Source organism: Heteronotia binoei, chromosome 15, assembly GCF_032191835.1.
Source record: "Heteronotia binoei isolate CCM8104 ecotype False Entrance Well chromosome 15, APGP_CSIRO_Hbin_v1, whole genome shotgun sequence".
NCBI lineage: Eukaryota > Metazoa > Chordata > Lepidosauria > Squamata > Gekkonidae > Heteronotia > Heteronotia binoei.
This window is the reverse complement of record NC_083237.1, coordinates 61702093-61721599: the sequence shown is the minus strand read 5'-3', so window position 1 is coordinate 61721599 and position 19507 is coordinate 61702093. Positions and strand designations below refer to the sequence as shown.

At 48.9% G+C, this 19507-nt stretch overlaps 1 protein-coding gene and 1 non-coding gene across 3 annotated transcripts in view; one reads left to right on the top strand and one right to left on the bottom strand.

Annotated features, from left to right (window-relative positions):
* Positions 1 to 19507, top strand: part of ACLY (ATP citrate lyase) — a 150891-nt gene that overhangs the window by 92099 nt on the left and 39285 nt on the right. The gene's annotated exons all lie outside the window — the stretch shown is intronic.
* Positions 18428 to 18494, bottom strand: TRNAP-CGG (transfer RNA proline (anticodon CGG)). The gene has a single exon. It is a non-coding gene; the product is annotated as a tRNA-Pro (tRNA).

The following is a 19507-nucleotide window of genomic DNA, read 5'->3' as shown; positions in this document are numbered from 1 at the left end:
CTTCTCCCGGCCGATGAGTCCCTCCTCCTTTCCCCATAGGCTGAGGTACTTAGAGGGTACAGGCTACCCGGTACGCCTACTTCACCCCTCCTTGACATGTACCTCTCCCGTTACATACATTGCAGGTGCATTTAAATTTACCTTTCCCCGAGGTGGGGTGTGTCAGTTAATATTCATTACTTGATTACGCCTGCGTTCTTGCTACTTATTAGTCTATATTGCTATTAATTTTTACTGTTGCCATGGCTTGTTCAACCGTGTTATTTCTTTTCTGCTTCTGCGTTTTAACAATGGCTACTACGCGGTTGCTAAATGTTTGTACCCGGTTCCGCTCCTTGCAGCTTAACAATCACTAAGACATTACATTTGGTTCCTTCTGTTTCAGCTCATTTCATTATTTCACTCCTCTCAATCCCTACTCTTTTATTTTTACCTGAGCTGAAACATTCTCAAACTTTGCAACCATCAGCTGAGCTTGTCCCCTCTTGGCATGCTTCTTTATTGCTGACTTGCAAGCACTGCTGCACACAGGCAAGCGGTGGAGACAACAACAACAGATGATGCCGACTACTACTATGATCATACCGATCTGCAATATGCTCTTGAGCCATCCCCAGCCTGGCAACCAGGAGGTAAGCCAGTTCCAGGGACTTTGTATTCCTTCATAGTTTTCCTTTAAAGTAGTTTGCATTTCTTGTAGGTGCCTTTCTATGCTTTTGTTGAAATCATGAAACTGTACATGACATTGTGTTCCTGTCACCTTACAAAATCCTCCTTGCTGTGCTAACCAATAGTCTAGGGCCATCCGATGTTGTAGCTGGATTTGACTTAATTCTTCTATCTCAGTTTGCAATTCTCTGAGGACCTTCCCCGTCACATTCACTGTTTTCTCTAGTCTACAGGTCAGGCCTATTATGCTTCTACGATTTTCTTGTGCCACTATTCCTGGATAGGCTCCTAATGTTAAAAGACCTGTTATAAATCCTCCCCCTATGCGGCTGCCTGCGTCATCTGAGAGCTGATGACCCACAATTACTTCATCTTTACAATTTGTTCCTAACTGCCCCCTCAAGGACTGAGGTGATCTTCCCTTTTTACCCGGGAATGCTTGGACAAAACCTGCACCGGGAATGTTAAGAATCCTATCCCAACACATGCCCCTCTCCTGTACCCAGGATGATAATTAGTGGCCCATTTATCAAAGAAAAAACACAGGTTGGGACCTTTTATTTTCATCCCTGAACATATACTACCTTTACCTGAATAATCAGCCTGGAACATTGGTATGTCAGGAAAAATATCTCCCAAAGTTGTCTTGCCCCAAAGGAGAGTTTTGTTCCCCCGTGTATGATTTCCTGGTTTTTGACAACCAGAAGTAGTCTGTGCAAGCACTGTAGTTACCCTACTACTAATGGGGGCTCACTTATTAATCCAGGTAGCAGACTCAGCGTTGCTACTGATACGGGATGCTCATAAATTAATCTAGAGCTTTTCCCATGTTGCTGAAACATATAATGAGCGTGGTGGATCCAGGTGTTTCCTCCAGTTCCAGGACATTGGACCTTAGAGATCAGTGTTATTAGCAGAAGTTTTTGTAAAACCAGATACAAACTCGACATGATAGGGTCCAGCCCCCTGTCATTCTGGTAAACCTTAACCTTATATGTGTTACACAATCTCCCTTTTGCAACCTACTCCTACTCCAAAGTTCTAATAATGTATCAAACGATATGAATTATATAAAGCAATCTTTTTAGAGTCCATTTAACACTTAGGAAACTTCAATTAAAAGTTATTTGTTTGTGATACTATGCTACTGTTCAACAATTTTGTTTATCAGCCATGTAATTCACTGCTGCTGGAGCCTCTTTCACCACGTGTAATACATCCAGCCACTCTCTGCTGTGCCAACTGCTGTTTACGTTGTTAGTGTCACCTGGCAAGGTTCTAACCATTGCTGAGACAACGGCCTTTCCTTTCCAGTCTTGACTAAAACCCAGTCACCCAGTCCATGTTGGTGTAGGGACAGCATTCGCATCAGCAAGGCTTTTCTGTTGAAGAAAGAAAACAGCACAGACAGTAGCTGATCCAAATAACACATAATAACTCAGCCAGTTATTCCTGACGGAGGCAAACTTTCTAGCAGCATTTTGATAAATAGAAGTAGGTATATCAAGGTAGAGTAACTGATAGCCTTCCTCCTCAAGGTATTTCAGTACAATCCACTTTTATACACCACACACACACAATATAGGTTTTATTTCAAAATTTCCTAAACACACACATTTCCTATAAGAACATATCCATCTTGGCTTGCGCTCCCTGATACTTCCCTTCATACAACCACTTTAACACTTATTTAATTAATGGCTTGGAGAGCCACTGTTTTTCCTTTTACAGTCTCCTACACAAATTATACCTTAAGTTCAACTAAACTTTATAATGCCACTTTTCCCAAAACCCTCTTATTGTTTCTTCTTTAGCTTTTTTTTTTAACTGCCACATTAGTTAGCTTATTCTCTATAACCTTATCCAAAAATTAAATCTGATACCTGCACATACATAATAACTAACTGTTCTGTTCCCTTTGCTTCACCAATCCTTACTTCTTCTGACATTAGTTGGTGGATTTCATTTAGGGATTGTTATGCAGTTGCACCTATTTTTTTTTTTTTAGACAAGGTAGCTAGATGGGGAGGAAGAGGTGGTGCCATCAGAAAAGTTCAGAAACTGCTCTCCTGTGAGCTTCTGCTAAATTCAGGATCTGAATTCGCCACCCACCCACCTTTACTGGTTAGCATTTTCATCTTCTTTTTCCCTTCAAAATGTTTAAGAGTTTTATTAACCTAAATAAACTACCCTTTCTCTTTAATAGAGTTTACATTTGAAAACATAAAGTACAGGTTTGGCCAGACCATCCCAAATTAATTATTCTTGCCTTTTGTTCCCCCTTGTTCCCTTTATATCGTTGCACCCATGTGTGTGACTGCACAGATGACCACTCGAAGATCATAAGTTACAGGTAAGAAACCTGTTTATCTTCTTCGTGGTCTCTGTGCAGTCCCACACATGGGTGACTGATAAGCTAAACTGCACGGAGGTGGGTGCTGGTCCTGGAAAGGAACTTCATAAGTTATATATATTTATATCAGTTAGTTAAATGGGACTTACCGATGGTGAGGCCGCAAGCTTCACTCAGTCAAAGATGGAGCGGAGTACAGCCTGACCAAATGATGAGTCTCGCCATGCATGAACGTCGACTGCGTAGTGCGTGGTGAAAGTCGATGTGGATGACCAAACTGCGGCAGCGCAGACGTCTTCCATGGATATGCCCTTAGAAAAGGCTGAAGATGTGGATAAGGCTCTCGTAGAGTGAGCTTTTAAAGACAGACAGACAGACAGACAGATAGATAGATAGATAGATAGATAGATAGATAGATGATAGATAGATAGATAAATTTATTGTCATTGTTCTCAACAAAAAGAGAGCAACGAAATGAGGTGCTCTTCCACAAAACATACCAACACATCAAACACACATATTCATATTCATACCATTTAAATACATCTAAAACCATTTAAACCATTTAAACCATTAAAACCATTTAAATACATCTAAAACAGATAAACATTCATAAAACCATTAAAACCATTTAAATATATCTAAAACAGATGCTCTGGGGCAGGTTGCTTGGCCAGCTTATAACATAGGTCAATGGTAGCAACAAGCCATTTCGAGAGTCTCTGAGTTGAGATTCGTTGCCCTCTCTTGCGAGAACCATAGACAACAAAAAGTCTCGAGTCCTTGCGGTATGAGCTGGTTCTATCAATATAGTATGCAAGAGCTCTCCGTACGTCCAGATTGTGGAGGGCTTTCTGGCCCTTGTCTGTGGGATTCTGGAAGAAGGAAGGTAACGTGGTAGTCTTTTGTATGTGAAATGGTGACACCACCTTAGGGAGAAAAGTGGGGTCCGGTCAAAGGACTACTCTATCGTGGTGAAAAACCGTGTAGGGAGCGTCCGCTCGAAATGCACATATTTCACTTGCTCTCTTTCCCGAAGTGAGTGCGACAAGTATTGCTGTTTTCCATGACAACAGATGCAACGGTATCGATGCCATGGGTTCAAAAGGAGTCTTCATAAGTTGGCTCAAAACCAACGACAGGCTCCAAGTCGGGTACAACTGACGAATAGGAGGGTGGAGATGTAAAATTCCCTTTAGAAAAGATTTTGTAGCAGGATGAGAAAATACCGTGTGTCCCTCTATATGAGGATGGAAGGCTGAGATGGCTGCTAAATGCACCTTGAGTGAAGAATAAGTGAGCCCGTTCTCAGATAGGGAGAGGGCATAGGATAGAATTTGTGGCATGGAAGATGAAGATGGGTCAAATTTGTGATCCACCGCATACGTGGTGAACCGTTTCCACTTTAGACTATAAGATTTTCTAGTAGCCGGTTTCCTTGCGTTTAGCAAGATATGTCTGACTCCCTGAGGGAATTCCGGGAACAGATCCTCCATGCAGTCAGCCGAAGGCGGTCGGGAGCGTGGTGTAGGACCCTGCCCTCTTGCTGAGAGAGCAAGTCTCTCATTGGAGGGAAGTGGTAGAACACGTTGTTGGACAGACATAGGAGCGTCGTAAACCATGGCTGGCGGGGCCACCAGGGGGTGACTAGGATGCAGTTTGTTCCATCCAATTGTATCTTCTGGAGTACCCTCGTTATCAAGGGGATGGGTGGAAAGAGGAAGTGAAGAGGTCCCTTCCATGAGTGGAGGAAGGCATCTCCTGGAGAGAGGCTCGATGGGGGGCCCCTCATGTAGAAGTGAGCACATTGTTTGTTTTCCGGGGAGGCTAACACATCTATAAGAGGAGTCCCGAATGTCGAAAAAACTGGCTGGAGGTATTTCCTGTGTAGTGACCACTCGTGGTCGTTGATGAGTTGTCTGCTCAAGGTGTCGGCTCTTGTGTTCTCGACTCCCGGTAGGTGCACTGCTGTAAGGTGTATATGGTGCGCAATGCTCCAGTACCAGAGAGCTAAAGCTCTCTTGCAGAGACGGGTAGAGGCAGTCCCCCCTTGCCGGTTTATGTAAAAAACCGTCGCAATATTGTTCGATGTGACTTGGACGTGGCGACCTCGAAGTGACGGGAGGAAGGATTTGAGGGCTCTGTGCACTGCAAGAAGTTCTAGACAGTTGATGTGGAGAGACTTTTCGTGAACTGTCCACTGCCCCTGTACTGTTAAGTGGTCGAGATGAGCTCCCCAGCCCCATCTCGAGGCATCTGTAGTGACGATGGTAGACGGAGGTTGCCTGAGAAAGGGCATTCCCGTGAGAAGGTGTTCTTGTACTGTCCACCAGGTCAGAGGTGGCAATATATGTTGTGGGACCGTCAGTAGGGTTTGTTGCGAATGTCATTGAGGGAGAAACGTGCGAACAAACCAGAGTTGTAGGGGCCTCATGCGAAGTCTTGCATGAGGCAGTACTGCGGTTGTAGCTGCCATGAGGCCTAGCAAGCGTTGGAAAGTGAAGGCTGTTTGAGTTGGTTGATTGATTATAGTGGTGGCCAACGACTGGATACTGGTGATTCTGTCTGTGGGTAGATAGGCTTTGCGATCCACCATGGATAAACGCGCCCCTATGAAGTGGATATCCTGAGTAGGGGTAAGATTGGATTTTTGGGTGTTGACTTGTAACCCCAGGCTCGACAAGAGTTTGAGAGTGGTCGAGATGTCTTGTTTCAGCTGTTCCTTTGATGGGCTTACCATCAGCCAGTCGTCTATGTACGGGTAAACTGCAATTCTCTGTTGTCTGAGGAATGCAGCTACCACTGCCATGCACTTTGTGAAGGTCCTGGGAGCTGTAGACAGACCGAATGGAAGTGCACGGAACTGGTAGTGGTTGTTCCCTATGGCAAACCGTAAAAATCTTCTGTGGCAGTGGTTTATGGTGAGATGGAAATATGCGTCCTGGAGGTCGATTAGAGCCATCCAGGCGTTCTCGGGAATCAAAGGTAGGACGGCTTGCAGGGTAATCATGCGGAATTTTTTGTGTTGGATAAATTTGTTGAGTTCACGCAAGTCTAATATTGGGCGCTGCCCCCCCCCCGTCCCTTTTGGGGACTAGGAAGTAACGGGAGTAAAACCCCGTGCGATGGTATCGAAGTGGAACTGGCTCTATGTCCTCTTTGGTGAGTAGAGTGGTAACTTCTTGTTGGAGCGCAGGCGAAGGAGGGGTAGATATAAAATGATGATTTTTGGGGGGCGAAATGAACTCTATTATGTAGCTGCGTGCAATGATGTTTAAGACCCAAGTGTCCGAGGTTATCGACTTCCACATATGATGGAACGGTAGAAGTCTGGGAGTAATGGACTGATGGCAGTGTATCAAGTTGTTGGAAAAGTCAAAGAGACTGTTTGGTAGCAGTAGCGGTCTTTTTAGTTGCTTGGGGTCTTTGACGTTGTTGGAAGGGTTGCTTCGTTGGTGGGGCTTTTCGCTTCCAATAGTCGTTCTGTCTAGGCGAACGAGGTCGTTTGTAGGCCTGAGGTTTCCATGATCTTTGTCTGTAGGGCTGTGGCTGTTGTTGGTTTACACCAAGTCTTTTGGCTCTCTTGCGGCTATCATCCACCGTAGTTAAGATGTCATCGGTGGTGGAATTAAATAAGCCTTGACCATCAAAGGGTAAGTCTTCGATTTTAAATTTTATGTCCTGTTGTAGTGAAGACGATCGCAACCAGGCGTGTCTTCGCAGTGCTACAGAGGCAGCCATCGCTTTGGAGGAGCAGCCCACTGAGTGACGAATGGTATTGATTTGCTGTTTGCTAATCCTGCTTAATTCCTGGAGAAGTTTAGATGCTTGTTTCTGAGATGGTTCAGGTAATGCCGTTATGATGGAGCTTAGCTGTGAGGATATGTTGTAGGAGTAAGCAGCGAAGTAGGCGAGGTAATTGTTGATCTTCGCTGTTGCCGTTGAGATAGAGTACATTTTCCTGCCCAGCGTGTCCAGTTTTCTCCCTTCTTTTTCAGGGGATACAGGGTGTCCTGTTTGTTTTGACTTTGAGGATGAATGCACAATCATCGAGTTTGGGGCTGGATGATTAAATAAGAATTTGGATTCCGGTGCATGAATTTTGTATAATGATTCTATTCTTTTAGATGTTGGGGGGATGGAAGCTGGCTTGTCCCAGGCTTCTTTTAGTGCCTCCAAATGCACAGGAAGCATGGGCAGGAAGGATCCAGCTGGGAGATCGGCATGTACCAGGTCATGTACAACATCGGATATCTTGGGTGCATCAGTTGTTAACTTTATGTTAAGTGCGGTGGCCATATTGGAAATTAGGTCCAAATATGACTTCGCTCCTTCGGAAGGGGAGAGGTCGGCTGGTTTCGCAATATCCGATACCGGTGAGGCCGGAGAAGAGAGAGAGTGTGATGACTCCGACGCCTCGGTGTCAGACCCTTCATCACGGGTCCCAGGAGCAGGTAGGGTTGGATGAGTCGGAGTCGACGTGGGCTTTGGCAGGTTTTTCGAAGCCGAAGTCGAGGGCGTTGGTGAAGTGGGCTTCACTGGTGAACGTACTGCTTCTTGGTAGTGAGATGAGTCCTCTCGGAGTCGAGGTTGTGCTTCTTGGTAGCGATCGTTCCGGTACTCAGAGCAATGGCGATAGTAATGGTCAGCGTAATGGTGACGGTGATGGTCGACCGATGGAGATCGTGAGGGGGCATAGTAGTACCTACGTGGTGATCTCGACGGAGATCGGGATCGGCTATAATACCGATAGCGTTCCCTATCCAGGGTTGGAGAACTGTCATGGTAGCGATGCCTGTAGTGGTATCTCTCCTCCTCTCTATTAGGAGATACTTCTAGGTACCGATGAGCGTATGGATCTCGGCGCTGAGGGGGCAGTCGGAGTGGTGATGTGGCAATGTTGCTGAGCTTAGGGTCAGAAATGTCCTTGAATGAGCGCACATCTAGCTGATGTTGTCTCTTCTGAAGTAACGGGTCCATCGGATCCTTAGGATGTGTACCGACATGTTGTTGTCGGCCCAGGAGTGAGGGATCCATCGGTTCCGTCAGGCCCTGCTGTTCCAGAAAGACTTCCGGCATGGATTCAGGAATGGAGGGGGAGCGCGAGTGGATTCGGATGACCTCTTCTTCAATCCTATCCATTTGCAACGCTCGTTGTGCCGGAGTCGGAGGCGATCTCGGATTGGTGATTCTTGTCAGAGTTCCGGGTTCGGCCATTTTAGGATCCGAAGGGGTCGAGTCCGACGTTCACTTCGGTTCCTTATGGGTCTTAGATGACGAGTCAGAATGCTTTTTCTTGCCGTCGTGTGATTTCTTAGTATGTTTGGCGGACTTATGCTTACTGGGATCCAGAGCCACTGAAGCTGCCGACTTCGCTCCGTCCCCTTGTGGAGTTAGGGAGGGTGGCGATCTCTCAGACCCAGCGGAATGCGCTGGTTTAAGCGCAGCTTCCATGAGGTGACTCTTTAGTCTCGCGGCGCGGCTTTTTCTGGCTTGTTTGCCGAACTGCGAACAATGAGCGCAGGCGTCTGTTTTGTGGCCTTCCCCCAGGCAGAACAAGCACAGTGAGTGTCCGTCGGAGGTCGGGATTTTAGCCCCGCAACGCGAGCACTTTTTGAATGTAATTTTACTATCTTTTCCTTCCATATGCCCGGGAGGGGGAGGGGGGGTAGAGGGAAGGAAACAGCGAGGGGAAGCGGGTAAAGTTATATATATATAATATATAATATATATATATATTTTTTTTTTTTACGATACCAGATAGAAGAAGAAGCGGAGATCAGATGAAAGTGAGGAACGAGTAGAAGGTCGATCGAAGAGATGAGGGAAAAAGGCTAGTAGACGAGAGGAGACGCAGCGAGGTAGGACTATCCCGGGCGGCGGTTAGAAAGAAACTGGGTGGGTGGAGCGCCTTCCCCCTGCTCCAGGCATGCGCAGTGGATGCCTGCTCCCCAGGGCGGGAGGGAACGCGCGCCAAAAATAACGCCTAGGCTAGCTTTTTTAAATCTCCGATGTAGGGTTCATCCTGACGGCTAAACCCATGTGTGGGACTGCACAGAGACCACGAAGAAGATCCAGCACTTCCCTGGAGTAGAGGAACATCTTTTAGATTCGGTTAGCTTTTTGATCTGGAGGTTTTGTAAATTTTACATTATCATGTTCCTCCTTTCCTTGTCCTTTAAAAGTCTCCAGATTCCAAATATAAAGTTAAACTCAATGTTTAGCCTATGGTTTTAACAATATAGTTTTACATTGTAGCAATCTGGAATTTGTCATAACTAGCATTATTCTGTTTTATTGTTTATAAATTACTATTAAAAGTATTTCTCAACAAAAGTTATTTCTCTAGGCAGCACACAAGGTTGCCATTCTCACCCCACTGCATCTAGAAGACTGGAGAGATCTGTCCTGCCCACCTTTGGATTAAAAATCTCTAAATTCACATCATTAAAACTTTGAGTCTGCTTAAGAGAATATTATTTCCTCTGGGGGTCCAATTCAGATATCTCACTTTTTATTCCACAACTTCTGATATAATAGTGCATTTTTTTTAATAGTGCATAATTTTAACCCTACCAATGTTCCTTTTAAGCTGCCGAGTCTTGTATGAAAAGTGTGAACTGCTGGCAGTTGTGCTCTGGGACCACTTTTACATTTAGTGTGAGCTGAAGGCTAGAAATCCATGAGCCTGCCCATGCCAACTCATCTTAAAGGGAACATTGGCCCTCACCCTTTTAGGGTTAAAGCATTATGTTCTTTATAACCAATGACATAAACATTGCACTTTCTTCTCCCACTAATTGTGCTTCAACAACTTCCTTGTTTATTTACATTGATAAAAACCAGGTTTAAAAGCTGTAAATGCTTAAAATTAATTTATCTACAACTGTCCTTTTACTTTATAAAAACTTTAAAAAAAAACTCTCATCTTACATTCATTCTGAATAGCATTACATTCATTCTGAATACTTAACTCTGCTTTGTTTTAAGGCAAACCTCTGTTCAGCAAGAAAAAAAAATCCTTGGAGAAAGAACGTGCTTTCTCCATCTTAGCTACGTATTGTATTGTTTCCTAACATTCCAAAAGGAGGGGCTAGGACTTGGAGGATGCCAGTCTCCTGGCAGGAGAAAGGCTCAAAGTTTGGTCTATAAAACTTTTGCCAAACAATTTACAAGGAAAGCAACTGAATCTGTTTTAGCTACTCAAAATATGTACACCAAAATAAACTCTTAACTCTTATCACCACTTTAAAAGAAAGAAATCCTTCCTAACACTTTCAGCTATTTTAACCTTCTATGCCACAGTTATCCTGCTAAACTCCAACCATGAAAGCAAACTTTATTTTAACACTTTACTACCTTCCAAACACTTTTAATCTCTGACTATATAGACAACACTCTCTTTATAATGTATTTCTTTATAATGTTCCAACAACATTTCCAAATTAGTTTACTTATGCAACGCAGAACTTACACTTTTCACTAAGTGTAAAGATATGTCACTTCTTTACAAATACCAAATACTAACAAGAACAAAAGAAGGGAAAAGAAAGGAAAAGGAAAAAATATTCCAACAGAGTGGGGGGGGGTTGACCAGTTCTCTCCCCTCTCTGTTTCCCAACACTCATTACTATAAATACTTTCTTTTACTATAAGAGGATTATCTGACAAAGATCACCCAATAACCATGTCCAGGTTGAAGTTCCTGGAATACTTTAAGAATGCAGCAGCAATCTAGAGAAATTGCAGGATGTCTCCTGGCTATGCCTGGAGACTGGTATCCAGACTTTAGCCAAGAGAGTTCCCTTTGGTGTGGCCACACAAAAAGCAACCATTTCTTTTTGTTTTTCCCTTTTAAATTTCATCATGCAGACCAGTGATCCTGGTTGAGGCATCCATGCTGCCACATAACTGGATTCCTCATTTCAAGGCCTCCTTTCATTAATATAAATGCTTAACAGCTGTCTCACTGTTGCATCAAAACTTCCAAATGGAGGCCAGATAAGTCCCCGCAACTTATACTTCGGCCACACGAAAGCAGAGAAGTTTACCATCTTCTCCTTATTTAGATCTTTAGGCAAATTACCCTCTTCCCAGTTTTTTAGCATCAGTCCTAAAGGACTGTCTGCCGGGATCCGGGGGGATTACCCGATCCTTCCCAAACCCGTTACCCCCTTTAAACTGAGAACTTCTATTTCCCATTTGCCGCGGTCTTACCTTAACTAGATGGGACATCCCGATTTCCAAGTTTGTGCGAGCTCGTCTTTCTGACAGGCCCCTCCTGCCTGGAGCGTCCGACCGACTGCGATCTACAGTGTCACAGGTCTTGAGCTGTCTCCAATCCCATCCAACGGAGACCCAATGGGTCATGAAATACTCATGAGGTGCACCTTCCCAGTTGGAGTTCGCTGAGTGGGCTGGCGACAGGTCACGTGATCCCGGACGAGCGCCCAATTGTTAGAGACAATCTTTGGGCCTCCCCTGGCCCCTCCAGGAGATGCAAAGAAAAAGAGCTGTCAGTCGGGAGTCTCCTTTAAAGTATACAACTTTATTGATATCAAGAAAGAGGGGAGTCGCTTTTCAACGAGCTCCCCGATCAGTTCCATACATGCCCTTTTATCCTCTTCTCCCGGCCGATGAGTCCCTCCTCCTTTCCCCATAGGCTGAGGTACTTAGAGGGTACAGGCTACCCGGCACGCCTACTTCACCCCCTCCTTGACATGTACCCCTCCCGTTACATACATTGCAGGTGCATTTACATTTACCTTTCCCCGAGGTGGGGCGTGTCAGTTAATATTCATTACTTGATTACGCCTGCGTTCTTGCTACTTATTAGTCTATATTGCTATTAATTTTTACTGTTGCCATGGCTTGTTCAACCGTGTTATTTCTTTTCTGCTTCTGCGTTTTAACAATGGCTACTACACGGTTACTAAATGTTTGTACCCGGTTCCGCTCCTTGCAGCTTAACAATCACTAAGACATTACATTTGGTTCCTTCTGTTTCAGCTCATTTCATTATTTCACTCCTCTCAACTGAGCCACAGCCCCATTCATGGCTCCCCAGGGTCTCAAGCGGAGGTTTTTCACACCTATTTGCCTGGACCCTTTTTTGGAGATGCCGGGGATTGAGCCTGGGACCTTCTGCTTCCCAAGCAGATGCTCTGCCACTGAGCCACAGCCCCATTCATGGCTCTCCACGGTCTCAAGCGGAGGTTTTTCACACCTATTTGCCTGGACCCTTTTTTGGAGATGCCGGGGATTGAACCTGGGACCTCCTGCTTCCCAAGCAGATGCTCTGCCACTGAGCCACAGCCCCATTCATGGCTCTCCAGGGTCTCAAGCGGAGGTTTTTCACACCTATTTGCCAGGACCCTTTTTTGGAGATACCGGGGATTGAGCCTGGGACCTTCTGCTTCCCAAGCAGATGCTCTGCCACTGAGCCACAGCCCCATTCATGGCTCTCCAGGATCTCAAGCGGAGGTTTTTCACACCTATTTGCCTGGACCCTTTTTTGGAGATGCCGGGGATTGAACCTGGGACCTCCTGCTTCCCAAGCAGATGCTCTGCCACTGAGCCACAGCCCCATTCATGGCTCTCCAGGGTCTCAAGCGGAGGTTTTTCACACCTATTTGCCTGGACCCTTTTTTGGAGATGCCGGGGATTGAGCCTGGGACCTTCTGCTTCCCAAGCAGATGCTTTGCCACTGAGCCACAGCCCCATTCATGGCTCTCCAGGATCTCAAGCGGAGGTTTTTCACACCTATTTGCCTGGACCCTTTTTTGGAGATTCTGGGGATTGAACCTGGGACCTTCTGCTTCCCAAGCAGATGCTCTGCCACTGAGCCACAGCCCCATTCATGGCTCTCCAGGATCTCAAGCGGAGGTTTTTCACACCTATTTGCCTGGACCCTTTTTTGGAGATACCGGGGATTGAGCCTGGGACCTTCTGCTTCCCAAGCAGATGCTCTGCCACTGAGCCACAGCCCCATTCATGGCTCTCCAGGATCTCAAGCGGAGGTTTTTCACACCTATTTGCCTGGACCCTTTTTTGGAGATACCGGGGATTGAGCCTGGGACCTTCTGCTTCCCAAGCAGATGCTCTGCCACTGAGCCACAGCCCCATTCATGGCTCTCCAGGATCTCAAGCGGAGGTTTTTCCACACCTATTTGCCTGGACCCTTTTTTGGAGATGCTGGGGATTGAACCTGGGACCTCCTGCTTCCCAAGCAGATGCTCTGCCACTGAGCCACAGCCCCATTCATGGCTCTCCAGGGTCTCAAGCGGAGGTTTTTCACACCTATTTGCCTGGACCCTTTTTTGGAGATGCCGGGGATTGAACCTGGGACCTCCTGCTTCCCAAGCCGATGCTCTGCCACTGAGCCACAGCCCCATTCATGGCTCTCCAGGGTCTCAAGCGGAGTTTTTTCACACCTATTTGCCTGGACCCTTTTTTGGAGATGCTGGGGATTGAGCCTGGGACCTTCTGCTTCCCAAGCAGATGCTCTGCCACTGAGCCACAGCCCCATTCATGGCTCTCCAGGATCTCAAGCGGAGGTTTTTCCACACCTATTTGCCTGGACCCTTTTTTGGAGATGCTGGGGATTGAACCTGGGACCTCCTGCTTCCCAAGCAGATGCTCTGCCACTGAGCCACAGCCCCATTCATGGCTCTCCAGGGTCTCAAGCGGAGGCTTTTCACACCTATTTGCCTGGACCCTATTTTGGAGATGCCGGGGATTGAACCTGGGACCTCCTGCTTCCCAAGCAGATGCTCTGCCACTGAGCCACAGCCCCATTCATGGCTCTCCAGGGTCTCAAGCGGAGGTTTTTCACACCTATTTGCCTGGACCCTTTTTTGGAGATGCCGGGGATTGAGCCTGGGACCTTCTGCTTCCCAAGCAGATGCTCTGCCACAGAGCCACAGCCCCATTCATGGCTCTCCAGGGTCTCAAGCGGAGGTTTTTCACACCTATTTGCCTGGACCCTTTTTTGGAGATGCCGGGGATTGAACCTGGGACCTCTTGCTTCCCAAGCAGATGCTCTGCCACTGAGCCACCGTCCCTCCCCGGACTGGCAGTGGCTCTCCAGGGTCTCAAGCGGCGGTTTTTACACCTATTTGCCTGGACCCTTTTTTGGAGATGCCGGGGATTGAACCTGGGACCTCTTACTTCCCAAGCAGATGCTCTGCCACTGAGCCACCGTCCCTCCCCTGACTGGCAGTGGCTCTCCAGGGTCTCAAGTGGAGGTTTTTCACACCTATTTGCCTGGACCCTTTTTTGGAGATGCCGGGGATTGAACCTGGGACCTCTTGCTTCCCAAGCAGATGCTCTGCCACTGAGCCACAGCCCCATTCATGGCTCTCCAGGGTCTCAAGCGGAGGTTTTTACACCTATTTGCCTGGACCCTTTTTTGGAGATGCTGGGGATTGAACCTGGGACCTTCTGCTTCTCGAGCAGATGCTCTGCCACTGAGCCACCGTCCCTCCCCTGACTGGCAGTGGCTCTCCAGGGTCTCAAGTGGCGGTTTTTACACCTATATGCCTCGACCCTTTTTTGGAGATGCCGGGGATTGAACCTGGGACCTCTTTCTTCCCAAGCAGATGCTCTGCCACTGAGCCACCGTCCCTCCCCTGACTGGCAGTGGCTCTCCAGGGTCTCAAGCGGCGGTTTTTCACACCTATTTGCCTGGACCCTTTTTTGGAGATGCCGGGGATTGAACCTGGGACCTCTTGCTTCCCAAGCAGATGCTCTGCCACTGAGCCGCAGCCCCATTCATGGCTCTCCAGGGTCTCAAGCGGAGGTTTTTCACACCTATTTGCCTGGACCCTTTTTTGGAGATGCTGGGGATTGAACCTGGGACCTTCTGCTTCCCAAGCAGATGCTCTGCCACTGAGCCACAGCCCCATTCATGGCTCTCCAGGGTCTCAAGCGGAGGTTTTTCACACCTATTTGCCTGGACCCTTTTTTGGAGATGCTGGGGATTGAACCTGGGACCTCCTGCTTCCCAAGCAGATGCTCTGCCACTGAGCCACAGCCCCATTCATGGCTCTCCAGGGTCGCACGCGGAGGTTTTTCACACCTATTTGCCTGGACCCTTTTTTGGAGATACCGGGGATTGAGCCTGGGACCTTCTGCTTCCCAAGCAGATGCTCTGCCACTGAGCCACAGCCCCATTCATGGCTCTCCAGGGTCTCAAGCGGAGGTTTTTCACACCTATTTGCCTGGACCCTTTTTTGGAGATGCTGGGGATTGAACCTGGGACCTCCTGCTTCCCAAGCAGATGCTCTGCCACTGAGCCACAGCCCCATTCATGGCTCTCCAGGATCTCAAGCGGAGGTTTTTCACACCTATTTGCCTGGACCCTTTTTTGGAGATGCTGGGGATTGAACCTGGGACCTCCTGCTTCCCAAGCAGATGCTCTGCCACTGAGCCACAGCCCCATTCATGGCTCTCCAGGATCTCAAGCGGAGGTTTTTCACACCTATTTGCCTGGACCCTTTTTTGGAGATGCTGGGGATTGAACCTGGGACCTCTTGCTTCCCAAGCAGATTCTCTGCCACTGAGCCACAGCCCCATTCATGGCTCTCCAGGATCTCAAGCGGAGGTTTTTCACACCTATTTGCCTGGACCCTTTTTTGGAGATGCTGGGGATTGAACCTGGGACCTCCTGCTTCCCAAGCAGATGCTCTGCCACTGAGCCACAGCCCCATTCATGGCTCTCCAGGATCTCAAGCGGAGGTTTTTCACACCTATTTGCCTGGACCCTTTTTTGGAGATGCTGGGGATTGAACCTGGGACCTCCTGCTTCCCAAGCAGATGCTCTGCCACTGAGCCACAGCCCCATTCATGGCTCTCCAGGGTCTCAAGCGGAGGTTTTTCACACCTATTTGCCTGGACCCTTTTTTGGAGATGCTGGGGATTGAACCTGGGACCTTCTGCTTCCCAAGCAGATGCTCTGCCACTGAGCCACAGCCCCATTCATGGCTCTCCAGGGTCTCAAGCGGAGGTTTTTCACACCTATTTGCCTGGACCCTTTTTTGGAGATGCCGGGAATTGAAACTGGGACCTCCTGCTTCCCAAGCAGATGCTCTGCCACTGAGCCACCGTCCCTCCCCTGACTGGCAGTGGCTCTCCAGGGTCTCAAGCGGAGGTTTTTCACACCTATTTGCCTGGACCCTTTTTTGGAGATGCCGGGGATTGAACCTGGGACCTCTTGCTTCCCAAGCAGATGCTCTGCCACTGAGCCACAGCCCCATTCATGGCTCTCTAGGGTCTCAAGCGGAGGTTTTTACACCTCAGTGGCTCTGCCACTGAGCCACCGTCCCTCCCCTGACTGGCAGTGGCTCTCCAGGGTCACCTATTTGCCTGGATTCTTTTTTGGAGATGCCGGGGATGAACCTGGGACCTCTTGCTTCCCAAGCAGATGCTCTGCCACTGAGCCACCGTCCCTCCCCTGACTGGCAGTGGCTCTCCAGGGTCTCAAGCGGAGGTTTTTCACACCTATTTGCCTGGACCCTTTTTTGGAGATGCCGGGGATTGAGCCTGGGACCTTCTGCTTCCCAAGCAGATGCTCTGCCACTGAGCCACAGCCCCATTCATGGCTCTCCAGGATCTCAAGCGGAGGTTTTTCACACCTATTTGCCTGGACCCTTTTTTGGAGATGCTGGGGATTGAACCTGGGACCTCCTGCTTCCCAAGCAGATGCTCTGCCACTGAGCCACAGCCCCATTCATGGCTCTCCAGGGTCTCAAGCGGAGGTTTTTCACACCTATTTGCCTGGACCCTTTTTGGAGATGCCGGGGATTGAACCTGGGACCTCCTGCTTCCCAAGCAGATGCTCTGCCACTGAGCCACAGCCCCATTCATGGCTCTCCAGGGTCTCAAGCGGAGGTTTTTCACACCTATTTGCCTGGACCCTTTTTTGGAGATGCGGGGGATTGAACCTGGGACCTCCTGCTTCCCAAGCAGATGCTCTGCCACTGAGCCACAGCCCCATTCATGGCTCTCCAGGGTCTCAAGCGGAGGTTTTTCACACCTATTTGTCTGGACCCTTTTTTGGAGATACCGGGGATTGAGCCTGGGACCTTCTGCTTCCCAAGCAGATGCTTTGCCACTGAGCCACAGCCCCATTCATGGCTCTCCAGGATCTCAAGCGGAGGTTTTTCACATCTATTTGCCTGGACCCTTTTTTGGAGATTCTGGGGATTGAACCTGGGACCTTCTGCTTCCCAAGCAGATGCTCTGCCACTGAGCCACAGCCCCATTCATGGCTCTCCAGGGTCTCAAGCGGAGGTTTTTCACACCTATTTGCCTGGACCCTTTTTTGGAGATACCGGGGATTGAGCCTGGGACCTTCTGCTTCCCAAGCAGATGCTCTGCCACTGAGCCACAGCCCCATTCATGGCTCTCCAGGATCTCAAGCGGAGGTTTTTCACACCTATTTGCCTGGACCCTTTTTTGGAGATACCGGGGATTGAGCCTGGGACCTTCTGCTTCCCAAGCAGATGCTCTGCCACTGAGCCACAGCCCCATTTATGGCTCTCCAGGATCTCAAGCGGAGGTTTTTCCACACCTATTTGCCTGGACCCTTTTTTGGAGATGCTGGGGATTGAACCTGGGACCTCCTGCTTCCCAAGCAGATGCTCTGCCACTGAGCCACAGCCCCATTCATGGCTCTCCAGGGTCTCAAGCGGAGGTTTTTCACACCTATTTGCCTGGACCCTTTTTTGGAGATGCCGGGGATTGAACCTGGGACCTCCTGCTTCCCAAGCAGATGCTCTGCCACTGAGCCACAGCCCCATTCATGGCTCTCCAGGGTCTCAAGCGGAGTTTTTTCACACCTATTTGCCTGGACCCTTTTTTGGAGATGCCGGGGATTGAACCTGGGACCTCCTGCTTCCCAAGCAGATGCTCTACCACTGAGCCACAGCCCCATTCATGGCTCTCCAGGGTCTCAAGCGGAGGTTTTTACACCTATTTGCCTGGACCCTTTTTTGGAGATGCCGGGGATTGAACCTGGGACCTCTTACTTCCCAAGCAGATGCTCTGCCACTGAGCCACCGTCCCTCCCCTGACTGGCAGTGGCTCTCCAGGGTCTCAAGCGGAGGTTTTTCACACCTATTTGCCTGGACCCTTTTTTGGAGATGCCGGGGATTGAACCTGGGACCTCCTGCTTCCCAAGCAGATGCTCTACCACTGAGCCACAGCCCCATTCATGGCTCTCCAGGGTCTCAAGCGGAGGTTTTTCACACCTATTTGCCTGGACCCTTTTTTGGAGATGCCGGGGATTGAACCTGGGACCTCCTGCTTCCCAAGCAGATGCTCTACCACTGAGCCACAGCCCCATTCATGGCTCTCCAGGGTCTCAAGCGGCGGTTTTTACACCTATTTGCCTGGACCCTTTTTTGGAGATGCCGGGGATTGAACCTGGGACCTCCTGCTTCCGAAGCAGATGCTCTGCCACTGAGCCACCGTCCCTCCCCTGACTGGCAGTGGCTCTCCAGGGTCTCAAGCGGAGGTTTTTCACACCTATTTGCCTGGACCCTTTTTTGGAGATGCCGGGGATTGAACCTGGGACCTCCTGCTTCCCAAGCAGATGCTCTGCCACTGAGCCACAGCCCCATTCATGGCTCTCCAGGGTCTCAAGCTGAGGCTTTTCACACCTATTTGCCTGGACCCTTTTTTGGAGATGCCGGGGATTGAACCTGGGACCTTCTGCTTCCCAAGCAGATGCTCTGCCACTGAGCCACCGTCGCTCCCCTGACTGGCAGTGGCTCTCCAGGGTCTCAAGCGGCGGTTTTTCACACCTATTTGCCTGGACCCTTTTTTGGAGATGCCGGGGATTGAACCTGGGACCTCCTGCTTCCCAAGCAGATGCTCTGCCACTGAGCCACCGTCCCTCCCCTGACTGGCAGTGGCTCTCCAGGGTCTCAAGCGGAGGTTTTTCACACCTATTTGCCTGGACCCTTTTTTGGAGATGCCGGGGATTGAACCTGGGACCTCCTGCTTCCCAAGCAGATGCTCTGCCACTGAGCCACAGCCCCATTCATGGCTCTCCAGGGTCTCAAGCGGAGTTTTTTCACACCTATTTGCCTGGACCCTTTTTTGGAGATGCCGGGGATTGAACCTGGGACCTCCTGCTTCCCAAGCAGATGCTCTACCACTGAGCCACAGCCCCATTCATGGCTCTCCAGGGTCTCAAGCTGAGGTTTTTACACCTATTTGCCTGGACCCTTTTTTGGGGATGCCGGGGATTGAACCTGGGACCTTCTGCTGCCCAAGCAGATGCTCTGCCACTGAGCCACAGCCCCATTCATGGCTCTCCAGGGTCTCAAGCGGAGGTTTTTCCCACCTATTTGCCTGGACCCTTTTTTGGAGATGCCGGGGATTGAGCCTGGGACCTTCTGCTGCCCAAGCAGATGCTCTGCCACTGAGCCACAGCCCCATTCATGGCTCTCCAGGGTCTCAAGCGGAGGTTTTTCACAC